We start from the raw sequence: 14,318 nt of genomic DNA on the forward strand, positions 1-14,318 counted from the left end.
ATTTCTTTTTCATTGCCAATTAAAAAAGAAAATTTCTTTTCTCCCTTTCCTTCCAGACTAAATTCCAGAGCAGTTATCCACCTCAAAAATGTTCCTAATTTTCTTACGTCTCTTTGTGAAGCCTTATTCTTATCTTAACCCCTGTACTACCACCTTTCACCTTACCTACTTTTCCCCGGTGTCCTAGTCTCTCATAGCTTGCCTTTTAATGCTAACATTATTCCTTTAGGATTTCCTAGTATAGTCTTTTCTTTTTCTTACATAAATTAAGAAGAATATTCCAGACCACTTTTTGGGCCCTCAAGAAGCACCATCACATTTCTGCTCAGGTCTCCTCTCCAGAAAGAGCGAGAACATTCATAGTCCTTGCTGGTTTAACGAGGACATACTTCCTCCTCTAGACCCCTTTTCTCTCAGTCTTCAGCCCTCTGAGCCTTTCCCATCTTGCCTACAAGGTCACTGTACTGAGCCACCTCTAGACAGTATCCGGGTGTCCTTTGAATTCTTATTCATGTAAGAAAATATACATCCCAGATTGAAGCCATCACCTCCTCCTCACCTGCATGGAGACTTTGTTGAGCCTTCTCAGCCGCTAGAAGTAGTGGCTGTCCCTCCTGCCTGGCCTCCACTGGCCTCTAAGTAATTCCTGAAGGGTAAGGACAGGGGGCATATGCCAAAGCCCTGGCCAGCATGTGATAACTGTGCAGTCAGTGCTGACTGACTGAAGCAATGAATGAATGGATATATAGTATTTCTCTTGTTTTGGTGGAAATCACCGGTCTTATTAATCTATAAGTATTTCTGTCTCTATGTATTCCAGAATATGTATGTATATATATAACATATCAAATGGTTTACATTATTCTGAACTTACCAGATCAGAATATCACCTTTCAATATTCATTCTAGTTAGTTTTCACATTAAAATAGTATGCTGGATTCCAGGGCCAGTTGGTTTGATGTACTCTACGCATGGAGTTATGATTGACTTAGTCTCATACTTTCACTCTGCCCTTAGGAAGATGATGATACTAGTGCTAACTTTTATAATGATAATGGCAGGGCATAAACAGTTGAGCATCTATTTCAGCTCAGGTCATAATCTCCCTTTGTGAGTTCGAGCCCCCCATCTGGCTCTGTGCTGACAGCATAGAGCCTGCTTGGAATTCTCTCTCCTCTCTCCCTGCCCCTCCCCTGCACACACACACTCTCTCTCTCTCTCTCAAAATAAATAAATAAACATAAAAAAGTTAAAAAAATATTAATGATAGTATTTGTTGAGCAATTTTCATAGACCAGGCATTGAGATGGTTTACACAGATCATGCTATTTACTTTGAGTTAACCCTATGAGTTAGGTCTGATTTCATTTGTAGATAACAACACTGAGATTCAGAGAGGGAAGTTCACTTCCCCAACATCCAACAGCTAGGACCAGACATTGATTGTTGAACCCAGGCATCTTTATTCCCCGAGTACACATGTTAATACGCCTTACCACAATGCTGTTATTCAGTCTTAAATAGTGTCTTAAATTGTGTTGGAAATTATGCATGTTGTAAATAACTATCTAAATGTCTCCAGTCCATTTTCATCCTAGGGATATAAGCATTTTGGACTGATTTTGTGCTTATTTTTTCTCTACCCCCTCCCCAATAATTATAGCTATTTTGAATTCCTTTATCTGAATATATTTCTGAGATTCATTCTTACACAAATGCGGTAATGAGTCCTAATAGTATATGTTATTATTGCTTTTAATTACATCCAGACTGTTTAGCATTCTCTTGCAAATTGCAGTGGACAAATTATACTAATATTTATGTGTATAAAATACTACTTGTATTGTCTTAGTCTGTTCAGGCTGCTATAGCAGAATACCATAGATTGAGTAGCTCATAAACATCATAAATTTATTTCTCACACTTCTGAAGATTGGGAAATCCAAGATGGAGGCACTAGCAAATTTGGTATCTGATGAGGGCCTGCTTCTTGGTTCATAGGACAGCTTTCGGTATTCTGTATCCTCATGTGGTAGAAGGGCTGAGAGAGTTCTCTGAGGCCTCCTTTATAAAGGCACTAATGCTATTCATAAAGGCTCTACCCTTATAACCTAATAACATCCCAGAGGGCCCCCCCCCTCAAATACCATCACAGAGTGGATTAGGTTAGGAGGGGCACAAACATTCCATCTATGTCACATATTAAACACATTTTTCTAGATTTTCTCTGTGGGATTAATAGTCTCCTATCCTGAGGATTTGATGTAGGTCCTCAAAAAGGTTCAGTACTTAATACTTATAATTATCCAATATATGTTTAATGTTTATTTATTTTTGAAAGAGAGAGAGAGAAAATGCAAGTGGGGGAAGGGCAGAGAGAGAGAGAGGGACACAGAATCTGAAACAGGCTGCAAGGTCTGAGCCATCAGCACAGAGCCCATTGCGGGGTTTGAACCCATGAACCACTAGATCATGACTGAGCCAAAGTTGGATGCATAACTGACTGAGCCACCCAGGGGCCCCTTGTATATTTCTTAGAGCAACTACCATCTTTAAAACTTTTGTATCAATTTTGAAGCCTGGGTTCTTCCCAAAGTGATATATCAAAAAACTAATATTAACTTCATACCTAAAAACAATATACCAAATCTTATTTAGAGATTGTATATTGTAAAATAGATATTTTAGGAAAACTAACTCTAGTTAAGTTTAAACTTAATATTCTGATTGGTATAGAACTGGAAATCTTTATAAATTTACTCTAGAATATTCTCTGTATTTTCTGTCATCCTGAGCATTCTTTTAACTCATGTATCTGAAAGGTGAAATTGGTAGCTGCATGGTTTAGAGCTAAATTTCTTCACTGTGTTTTTAAACATTGCCTAGGGTCACTCATTTCCCAGGATTTCACTGTTTTCAAAAATCTGTAATACGATAATGCTTTTCTATAATTTTGCAACGGTCAAATGAGAAATGTAAGTAAAGCGCCCATCACTTCACACACAGCTACTAGGCTACTAGTGAATCATATTTTTCCTTTTTGATGAATAAAACAGATAATCTTTTTGTTGAAGTCTCTTTACTAATTTTTCTCTAAAAGATGATAAAATGAGTTTTTCTCACTATGGGCTAAAATGACGTATGAGGGTAGCACCACATTTGTCTCTTTCATTGTATAGACTAGACAGCCACCCAGAAATTGACATGATGAAGCGGAAGAAACTTTTCACATGGAGCATCTTAATCTGTCTCCGCACCCACGGCTGGAGCTGGAGATGAGACTCTTGACATTGTGTGGTTGTGAAATGAAGAGCAGTAACACAGTGATAACACGTTGACAGGAAATGTTCAGTAAATTAAGATCTAGAAGCCAGTGACTCTTTGCATGGATATTTTCCAGACAGGGAGCAGCAAGAGATTAACGCATGGACCAAAATATGCATGCTCGTTATTTTCTCTGGTTGTGTGGGTACGGTGAGAAGTAGAAGTGGCTCTTGATGAAGGCATCTGTGTGTCCTTCTGCCTTTGCTTAGACGCTGAGGGTTCAAGAGCTTTTACCGGCTTTTTTGTGTTTATATTTGTGTATGCTCCTTTCAGAGGACTGAAAACCAGTGATATTTCAGCTGACAGAATAACAATGAACATTTGATTCACTTAAAAAGAAAGAACTTCAGTGGTCATTCCTGGGATGATGGCAGCCTGCTTAACACCATGAACATTGTGTGTTCAAATTATTAGGGTGGAAAGGCAGTGAGGAGACAATAGGAAGAATGTGGTAGCGTGTGTGAGGAGATCATGGTCTGGGCATAAACACACTCAAGAGGTGACTGGGGGCAGGTCATTTGGGTTTTCTGGACCTCCATTTTCATGTAAAATAAGAATAATACCTAGGTTTGTTTCAAGTCTTCACTCCTGTGCTCTTCATCTCATCGGCACCTTTCATTTTAGGCAATAAGTCGCATTGGAGTATTTTAAGATGGTAACATTACGTGAACCTGAATAACAAATCAAATTGAGAAATGATGATAGCAAGGTGTTCTCAGACAAATTCGGTGTTGCAGAAGAAGGCAGCTGGGTGTCTGTATATTCGCATAAATAGTTTTTTTTCCCAATATAAAAACCTCCAGTTAGGTCAAGGCATGGATTTTATATTTGTGAAAACACAATTTAAATGAAATTGTGTACATATGTATATTATAAACTACCTCAGATCTTCTCCATGTTTTCTAGTTTGGCTAAAACTAGGGTAAAGATACAGAACTAGAATAGAGGGAATGGACCTTTAAAAATGTTTATTTATTTTGAGAGAAAGCACGAGCGAGGGAAGAACAGACAGAGAGGGAGGGAGAGAGAGAGAATCCCATGCAGGCTCTGTGTTCAGTGTGGAGCCCGATGCCGGGCAGGATCTCACGAATGTGAGATCATGACCTGAGCCAAAATCTAGAGTCAGACACTTAACCTACTCAGCCACCCAGGCGCCCCAGGGAGTGGGCTTTTTAAGAAGCAATCATTGGTTCCACAAAAAAACAATGCTTACGAGGTAGTTTGAAGGACCTAATGTGTTAGTAAGCTCTCCTTGTGGTTCAAATATGAAGGCTATGCTCTGAAGAGAACAGGATATGGCTCCAAGGATAGTTTTAGAAGGATATTTGTGCATGAAGGATATGAACCGCTGGCGGGAGACAGGATGGGATAAAGGCATTGCTCAGAGGTAAGGTTCAAAGTCAGACAGACAGGCATCAACTTGGAATCAGTGTGGTCGGAATAGCAAAGCCATGGTGCAGACTGGTGTCAGATAAGAGTGCAGACAGATGTAGCCATCCTAAGAGCGGTCATCCAGGCCAGGGTAGTGATTCCGGGTTCGTTGAGTTGTCAGTAGAACATGGAAGACAGCTTTATCCGCAGAATTGATGTCATCATCCTTGGTTCTGCCAGCTGCATGGAGAATGGAGTGAAGCCTGTGGAGGCTGGTGACAGCCCCACAAGTTAGAGATGGCAGTGTTTGTCCAACAAAGAGTTCATAAGACTTCAAATCAAGGTTTTAAGCACTTACGGTGATTTCGGAGTCGGGAGGCTCTGTGCACTCATTTATGTCAAAGGAGACAGAGTAGGATTATTGAATTATTATTTATGGTTTTTTTTATATGTAAATGTTTGGTAGGCTAAGTGAACACCGAGCTTAGCTTCTATTGCAAACATTGCCCATTTTCAACAAGGAATCGTTGATTTTTTTTTTTTTAATTTCGTGGAATGTGAATGTATTCTAATTCCCCTTTATCCAGGAGAAACTATCATAGAATTTTAAATTTAGGAGATTGCTGTGTTAGCAGCAGGCAGCAAAGATGTTGCCTGATTTGTTGACAGTAAAGCTGTATTCATAAGCCTGTCTTCTCAAACATCTGTGTGTTTAGTACCTCCAGAGCTGAGGAAGTTTAAAAATTGTCACACGTTGTTGCTTAGTCTTCTGCACGTATTTGAGAATGTAACTCTCAGCAAGATTTTATTGAAAAGATCTGTTTAGAAAATTGACTGCCAACTTTATTCAAAATTTAGCAATTAACCTTTTCTTTCTAATGTGGGAATGATGGTATCCACCTGTTGAGCCTTGGTCATTTTGACATTCTTCGTTTAAGGGAAGGAGTTTCATTCTGTCTTTTGAAACTCATGCATTCCTGTCATGTCGTAAATCCCCAACAAACATTGAAACTCTAATTTAAGCAGGTGGCATAGGTTGTGGGTCACACCATGGGGTTGTGAACTTGTCAGTTTGGGGTTTGAAGCCCAGCTCCACATATCGCTCAGTGTGTGACATTGGGAGAGGTCTTCTAGAAGCTCCATTGAGCTGATGTAAATTGGGGAGAATAATACTTCCCTTAGAAGTTTGTTGTAAGGATTAAACATGAAAATGTATTGAAAGGAATTAGCGTAGGGTTTGTCACTGAGGAAATATTCAGTATGTGAGGACTGGTTCTCTCCTTAGTAATTTACCGATGAATTTATATAAATATCGCAATTGTGACTCACATGCCACATACACAAATGGGAAAGGCCCTCCTCCTCACAGAGAAATGTTATTTATTTATACCTTCTCTTCTTTATCTTTTATTTGGGGGAGTGGTTATGGTATCAAATTAACTGAAAGCAGTATTCTCACTATTGTCATTTTCTGCCACGGAACAGCACAGTAAAGTGATGTTCTTAAATTTATGTGTGAGTGACATGAATGTGATAGTATGACCGTGAGGCCCTGAAATAGCACATTGTTCAGGATACAGTCTCATCACCATTGAAGATTGTATTTGCCCTCAAGTGGACAGTTGCTCAAGGTCACTGTACTTTGGAGCACCTGTGTTTCACTATCAACAAACTTTGCATAATGCCTTTGTAACATGATGCAAGAAGAGATACAGGTGAGAATATAGAAAATGCTCAGTGTCACCTAAACACTAGAATTGTTAGCATTTTATTAAAGCATCCTGGGTCTTTAAGGAATTGTGGAAGCTAATGTTGTCCCACTGATACATGTGTCTAAAAACTGAAGTCTGCCTGTCTCGTTGCTAATTTACAGAAAAATTGCTCATGGCCATGTGGGTAGATTGCTAGGGTCCACAAAATAAGGACAAATATATAGGGACATGGATTTGTGATGTTGTCTGTTAGTAAGGAAGGAGCTCATGATCTCATTCTACCCATCCATCCATCCAGCACATAAAAATCATTGACCTAATGTATGTCACACAATATAATCCACACTGAGAGTATAGCTCTGGATGAAGAAGGCAAATTGCCTGTTGTCAAATAACCTACAGTCTCCATGCTTCCTTAAGGATGTGACTTGAGTTAGTAGGGCTGATACCCAGATCATTCCCTGATTAAAATTGCTCTCCTTAGTGTCCATAATAAAACGTGTGTCAGACTAACCTTTATGTGCATGATCGACTCTTTAATACTAAGATAACACAGCAAATGCAAGATCCAGATTGAGGGGAGACAATTAAATTAGCTCAATTCTATTTAAATTACTCTTTGGGGTGAGGATGCAGAGGTGTATTTTAAGCATAAACCTGCCCATTTCAAACACTTATTACATTTGGATAATGAACTAGCATTCCAGAGGGAGAAAATTAATCAGAACTGAGTTTCATGTGCAACTCATGGAGTCAGAACAAAGGAAAAATAAACTCATGAAGAAATAAGGCTCCATAAGATATTTGAACATTTTTAAATAAATACTAAAAACTTCAAAAAAGAGAATTTAAAGCAATAAGATATAAAGGAACTGGCAGTGTTTCTTTCTGTCAGGGGATTTGATTCGTCATTTTTCACAGAAAATTTAACTTGCTTTATAATTCCCAAAGAGAATTCTTTCATTTTTAGTGAGAAAAGTAAAAAAAAAAAAAAAAAAAAAAAAAAAACAAAAAACAAAAAAAAANACAAAAACGAAAAACAATTCTGAGATGCTAATTGAGCACAAGGACAAAATAAGATACTTTCAAATAAAAGTATTAAAATGGATTGATGGCCTATTTTTTAATATTATTTATTAATAGGGCTTCAGTTAATAAATGAAGATTATTTTTTGAGATTGTTATACAAATATAATTTTCAGAAACCAAGCTCGTATTTTAAGATAGTGGCACATATGGGTATAATGAAATATATGACATATACAATTGAGAATATGTGGTTTTTTTATGTGCACGATATAAAGAATGCCACAACTCTGCTGAGAAAATAGAAATTGACCAATAGTTGAGAGAGACTCTGCTATTATTCTCTCTCTCACTATCTCAGAAACTCTTGATGGCATTTTGTGTTTATTCATTCCCTCGGATTTCTTTGTATTTTCCCACATGTATCATCCAAATATGCAAAATATTATTTGGTTTACCTGTTCTTGTATCTTAGATAATTATGTTACACATTTTTTGCAGACTTACCTTATTTTTTTTTACCAACTGGTTGTTTTTCAGATTTATCTACATTGAAATGAGTACTTGTGATTTATACACTGTTTTCACTGATGCCTCCTAATTCATCATGTGAATATGCCATAATTCATTTACCCCTTTCTCTTGAGGAGAACATTTGCAGCTATTGCAGGTTTTGCTTTTAGAAACATATGGCTTGGGACATAATTATATAGACTCTAGTGCAGGTGTGCAAGGGTTTCTCTTGGACATGCACAGAGAGCACTGGGTGGCCTTGAGGATTTGAACATCTTCAGCTCCTCTGTAATGCGGGAGAGCTTTCGGAAGTAACGGTACCAATTTACATTCCCATGAGCAAGGAATGTTATGTGACTCCATTTACACAGCAAAATTTGCTATTTCCCGAGTTTTTGTTGGTGCTGTTAGAGATCTTGTGGGTTTGCTTCACCTTGACTTCTGCATTGATAGAACTTTTATACATTTATTAGATACTCATGTTTATCCTTCCATTGAATGTTTAAATCTTTTGCACATTGTTCTATTGGTGGTTTGCTTTTTTTATAGTTATTTCAATTCTCAATATATTTAGATAGTAATATTTTGTTAGTTGAATGCATTATAACCAGGTGTTATAAGTCCCAGGTTGTATGTTTTTCCTTCCTTATGGTGTCCTCTGGTGAACAGAAAGGCTCATTTATAGTGTTGTTAGCTTGATCCCCAGGATCTATGTTTTTTGGAATCTTGTTTAAGGAATCTTACCTCGTAAAACAACATTAAAGCAATGTCCTATGTTTTATTTTAATAATTGTAAAGTGATGCGTTTTCACGTGAAAGCCTTTAACTCATTTGTGGTTGATTTTTTTATTGACATGACAGAAGGTAGAAATTCAGTTTTCTTTTTTTCCATGTAAATGACCAATTGTCTCAGTACCTGCGATTGAATGGAATGTCATTTGTCCCATTTCCTACAGTGTTGTCTCTATCATGTGTCAAATTTTCAAATATGTATAGTCTACTTCTGAGAAATTGGGCAAGAATTGCAGATTTATTATTTTGAGTCTTCCTATCCGTGAACTTGATGTCAGTCCCTTTTATGTGCCATCTTTCAATGAAGCTTATGCATTTCTTCTTAAAGGCCTCACACTGGTTTTTGTTTTTTGGCTTTTGGTTTTTTTCATTCATTCTAAGGCTCTTTAGAGTTTTTATTGTGCTTGGAAATGTTATCTTTTTTATAGGGTGCATCTGCTAAGAGTTTCTTTCTTTTTTATGGAAGTGCAATTGATTTTTATATCCCGATCTAATACCAAGAAAGCTCGCTAAACTCTTTTCGCTACTTCTGTAATTTGTTGGTAGATTCCTTGAGGGTTTTTATATGAGTAATCTGTGAAGATTACTTTATCGTGTCTTCTTTTAAAATCTTTTAACCTTCATTTTGTTTTCTTTTCTTTTTTTTATTGGTAAGAAGTGAGGGAGAGAGGGCAGCCTTTTTTATATTTAATGGAATTCCTTTCATCTCTAACACTATAAGAGCTGTTGTAGGGTTTCCTTTAATAACAACTCTATTGAGATATAATCCATATGCCATTCACTTCACTCATTTGAAGTGTCCGATTTAATGGCTGTTAGTATATATATTTATAGTCTTGCCGCCATTGCCACAATCAACTTTAGAACATTTTTATCACCGCCCCCCCCGCCCCACAAAGCTTCCCAGCTCCACATATATTTGCTTTCCCTGGACATTCCATACAAATGGAATCATGCAATATGAAATCGTTTACGATTGGAGCTTTTAGTTAGCATCATATCGTCAAATGCTGTACATGTATCAGTACTCATGTTTTTATTGCCTAATAATAGTCAATTGTATGGCTATAACATGCTTTATTTATTCATTATTCAGTCGTTGGACTTTTAGATTGCATCCTATTTGGAGGGTATTATAAATGGTGATACTATGAACATTCATGTAAAAATTTTTATTTATTTATATTTTTTAATGTTTATTGTTGAGAGAGAGAGAGAGAGAGAGAGAGCATGAGTGCAGGAGGGACAGAGAGAGAGGGAGTCACAGAATCTGAAGCAGTCTCCAGACTCCTAGCTGTCAGCACAGAGCCTGACATGGGACTCAAACTCACGAACCGTGAGATCACAACCTGAGCTGAAGTCAGATGTTTAATTGACTGAGTCACCCAGGTGTCCCTCATGTAAAAGTTTTATGCACACATATGTTGTTGTTGTTTTTTTTAGTTTCTTTTGGTTATTTAGCTACAAATGAAATTTCTTTGTCCTTCTATGTTTATTTTTTAATAGACTCACTTCATCTCTCTAAGGTCATCCCTTTTAGTTTCTAATTTGCTAAATGTTACATCATAAAGAACTATTAAATTTTAGTTGTTAGTTATCAGTAGTGCATTCCTTTTTGTGGCTGCGTGTTATCCCTTTGTATGAATATGTCACCATCTGTGTGTTCATTCATCTGTTGATAGATACTTGGATTGTTAACAGGTATTTTGCTACTTACAATGAAGCTGCTATGAACAAGTCTTATATGTAAGTATTTGTGTAACATATACTTTCTTTTCATTTGGGTAAATACACGTGGAGTGGCTGGATCATATAGCAGGTATATATTTTACTTTTCAAGAGAATGCCAAACTATTTCCAAAGTAGTTGTGCCATTTCTAATCCTATCAATTTGAGAGTTCTATTAAACTATTCCTAACATGGTCATCTAAAGCATATTATCATTTCTACAAATTCAGGTTTGTTCTTACTCAGATTTGTAATGGAATATTGGGTGATCTCCTCTAAGTTTTAATTCCAACGTCCCCTCATATCTTTGAACACACTTGTTTTTATATTCCGAATCTGACAATTCCACCAACTTCATTCTTTGCAAATTTTATTCGCTGCTTAAAGTTTTCCAAAGAATCTGGCTCACAGAGACTTATTTTTTCCTTGTGTTTGAGACTTCTGATTGTGAGTTTATGTTCCTAGGAGCTCATGTGTGGGAATTATGTAAATGCTGAGTTTCAAGTGTGGTCTTCCAGGGAGGGTGTGTCATTTCTTCTGCCCAGTGTGGGAAGCCCTACTTACTTACGGCCATCTCAAACTAAATTATTGCCCTGAGTTTGGAGAGAGCATCGTACGTAATAGAAACATGGCCTTAAACACACATGAGTAAGGATGCTTCTGTAATGTTCATGGTTCCCCTTTAGGTTGAGATTGAGCAGAGAAAGCAGAGATTGCCCTATTTACTTTGATTGCTCCATTCCAACTTGTGGCTTTAAATGGCCGTTGTTGACATCTTCCATCATTTTATCAGTGAATGAGTAAAACAAAACAAAATATAACAAGGCAAGATGAGACAATGCCAAACCCTCAAACTAGTTATTATAAACATGAAGTATACAAGTAATAGAGGGCTGGATTTTATTTTCAAAGCTCCAACTAAAAGAATTATCTTCTGCCCGAAACCCCGTAGTCTCCTTTGTCTTGTTTACATCATAGAATGTGTGGATAACACTTACCATGAGTGGGAAGTACAGTTCATCCCCTTTCTCATCGACTCCTATTATATTTCAACATGAAGAAACAGTTTTACAAGCCATGTTTGCAGACTTAATCTACAGGGAAAATAGAAAGAGGACCCTGCCCATTTGAGGCCGTCCCTGAGCAGTTTTCAAAGTCAGACCTGAAGAGAACTCAATGACTTTGACTGAAGTTGACTGTACAGTCTCTTCAGTAAAAGATGATTCCACCTACTTACAATACCTGCTCATAGCCATAGGGCACAGGGGAGATTTATGTGTGTTTATCGAGTCCTGCAGATGCCTGAAAATTGTATTTCTTGCTTATCCTGAATTTTGATGTGAAAATCCAGGGTTAATAAGTGAGGGTACTAGAATGCAGAAGTGAAGCCGAGGGAGAGCCCGTGCCCCACAACAAATGTTTCTCCTCTCTTTCCTATTGCTGTCAGTCTTTCGGGACCCACATAACTCAGAGGTAGGATGATGCTTCATTATATTCCTGTATCTAAGGCTTTGTGATATTCTAGAAGATGCTGGGGATCTTGATTCACAGACATTTAAAGAGTGAAAATGGAAGGCATGTCTTTTGTAAGTTTACTGATAAATTGCCTGAGTTAAGGGTTGTATAGCGACCTTTTCATTTCTTTTAAAGGCATAATTATAAAAACTTCACTGTATTATATGCCTTCTTAAGTTTATTATTGAATACGTGACCATTTCACTACATTCCCATTATTTAAATAAGTTAATGCATGCAAAAGCAGTTTTAAATGGCAAAGCACAGTGTAAATGAAAGTTGTTAGGGAGAGCAGTAAAACATTTCACACTGTTAGTGGCTATCCATCACCAACTTATGTTGGCAGCTCTCGCAATCAAATCATTTATCTTAAAACTAAACAAAGTAAATGCTCAGAATGAGAATTTCTCATTCTCATTCTGAGCATTTACTCAGAAAATAAGCAGAGAAATCTGGAATGTTAGTTAAAAGGACCTTTGAAGTAACAAATAGGTAGAGTCATTCTTTATTTTGCTGTTATCTGTATTTACCTGTCCCTCAATAGAAGGCTGTTTTCACCAGACAGTAGGTCTCTGCAGTGTGATACAGGGCGAAGACTTAGAATTTGACACAATTCATTATTGATCAGATTTACTGATTCTGAGACATGAGAGCTTCCTCTTGGGTTTCCTCTGAAGCAGCCTCTAATAGCTCATGCTCTTAGCTGACAGAGCCACTAAAGCTATAGCATGCATTTTTTAAATTTAAGAAAAAATTAATATTTATTTACTTTTGAGAGAAAGAGAGAGAGAGAGAGGCGTGAATGGAGGAAGGGGCAGAGAGAGGGAGACACAGCATCTGAAGCAGGCTCCAGGCTCTAAGCCGTCAGCCCAGAGCTTGACACGGGGCTCTAACCCACAAACTGCAAGATCATGACCTGAACCAAAGTTAGACACTTAACCAACTGAGCCACCAAGGCGCCCCTACAAGCATGCATTCTTAACAGAGGAGCAACAATTGTTTTTTGTTGGGGAGGGCCAAGAAAGTTAGATATTATAGTGGCTTGTTCTCTGAAGTCCACAGACCATAAACAGACATGTGGTATATCTCTGGTCTTAAAATTACAGGGGTGGGCTGGAGGGATAGTTGGTAGAAAAGTCCCGAAAGGCTTCTTAGGGAGTTGATAATGAGCAAAATGGACAGATGTCGGTGTATGAGGATCTGGAGATCTGTCTCATAGAGAACTCAACTGCAGGGGGCAGGGGCTGACAGACATCTGGGTTCACGTAACCTGAGAAATGTTTACTGTGGTCAAATAATGGAATCCATCGAGTGTAGGCAGCGTCTCCAAACGTCCCCTCATCCAAGGTAAGAGAACCATTTCCTGACCCTTCTCTAGAGCTCTTGATAGAAAAGTGTAAGCACGTTTGCAATTCTCTAAAGGCTAGAAGCTTACTTACACTTTTTCCCTGACCCCTAAACTCTGCTCATTAAGACCCGTTCACCAAGTTTAATTTGGCAAATGTGGTCAGTTACGGTGGCGGCCACGGTGTGCAGAGGCAAAAGAAACAGGAATGATGATAACTTTGCTGATGAGCCATGACGTCCTTGGGAAAGAACTTTTACTTTGAATAACTTTCCTGTACGGTCGCTTACCATTATGCCAGAAACTACTACCAGACTCCTGCAGGTAATAGTGAAGTGCGGCCCGGGAGTGTTTTGTGTCACCAGTTCTCGGGCCTGGCTGTGCTATTAGAATCACCTGGGAAGCTTTACAAAACGCTGATGCCGACGCTCCCCAACCTCAGGGAGTCTGATTTCATTCATCTGGAAAGGGGCCCAGGGACCCATAGCTTTTGAGGTGCCCCAGCTGAACTGCCGTGCAGCCAGCGACACGGGCCCCTGCTCTTGTTCTAAAGCAGCCTCGCCCCTTCCTGGATGCCATCACTGCCGTACACGCTGTGCCTGGGATCAGACCAGCAGCTTCCTGCTTCACAGTCTAGCCCTCGGTTTCCCTGGGAAAGGGCTGGCCCCTCAGTCTGCAAGAGACTGATTTGCGGCATCTGTCATTTTGAAATAGTAATAATAACAACACCAGCAGCAACAACAACCACAATAATAGCTTGTATCCATTCAACCTTTGCATGTTGTGAGCGCTGACTGTTAACTTACTTAATTCCCACACCAAACTATGAGGCGCGTATAAGATAAGATACTAGTATTTCCATTTGTAGACAGGGATAAACCAGTAGGAAAGGATTACATTGGAATTTGAACACGGGCGTCATGACCACAGGTCTGGGTCATGGTTTTTGTCCTGAGATTCTCGATGACTCTTGCAGAGAATTATAAAGCAC

General features: G+C 38.4%; 1 protein-coding gene and 1 long non-coding RNA gene across 5 annotated transcripts in view; one reads left to right on the forward strand and one right to left on the reverse strand.

Annotated features, from left to right (window-relative positions):
• The window catches only part of LOC144219418 (uncharacterized), a 47,316-nt gene extending 46,285 nt beyond the window's left edge, over positions 1-1,031 (reverse strand). For 3 of the 4 annotated variants that reach the window (XR_013331403.1, XR_013331405.1, XR_013331404.1), the window contains exon 1: positions 875-1,031. This is a non-coding gene — a long non-coding RNA (uncharacterized LOC144219418). Of the gene's footprint in view, positions 1-559; positions 595-874 lie in introns of those variants that run through there. The other variant, XR_013331407.1, reaches the window with a different exon arrangement.
• Positions 1-14,318, forward strand: part of CTNND2 (catenin delta 2) — a 784,902-nt gene that overhangs the window by 210,967 nt on the left and 559,617 nt on the right. The window lies entirely within an intron of this gene.

The sequence above is a fragment of the Crocuta crocuta genome, unplaced genomic scaffold, assembly GCF_008692635.1.
Source record: "Crocuta crocuta isolate KB4526 unplaced genomic scaffold, BGI_CrCroc_1.0 scaffold89, whole genome shotgun sequence".
In the NCBI taxonomy this organism is placed as follows: domain Eukaryota; kingdom Metazoa; phylum Chordata; class Mammalia; order Carnivora; family Hyaenidae; genus Crocuta; species Crocuta crocuta.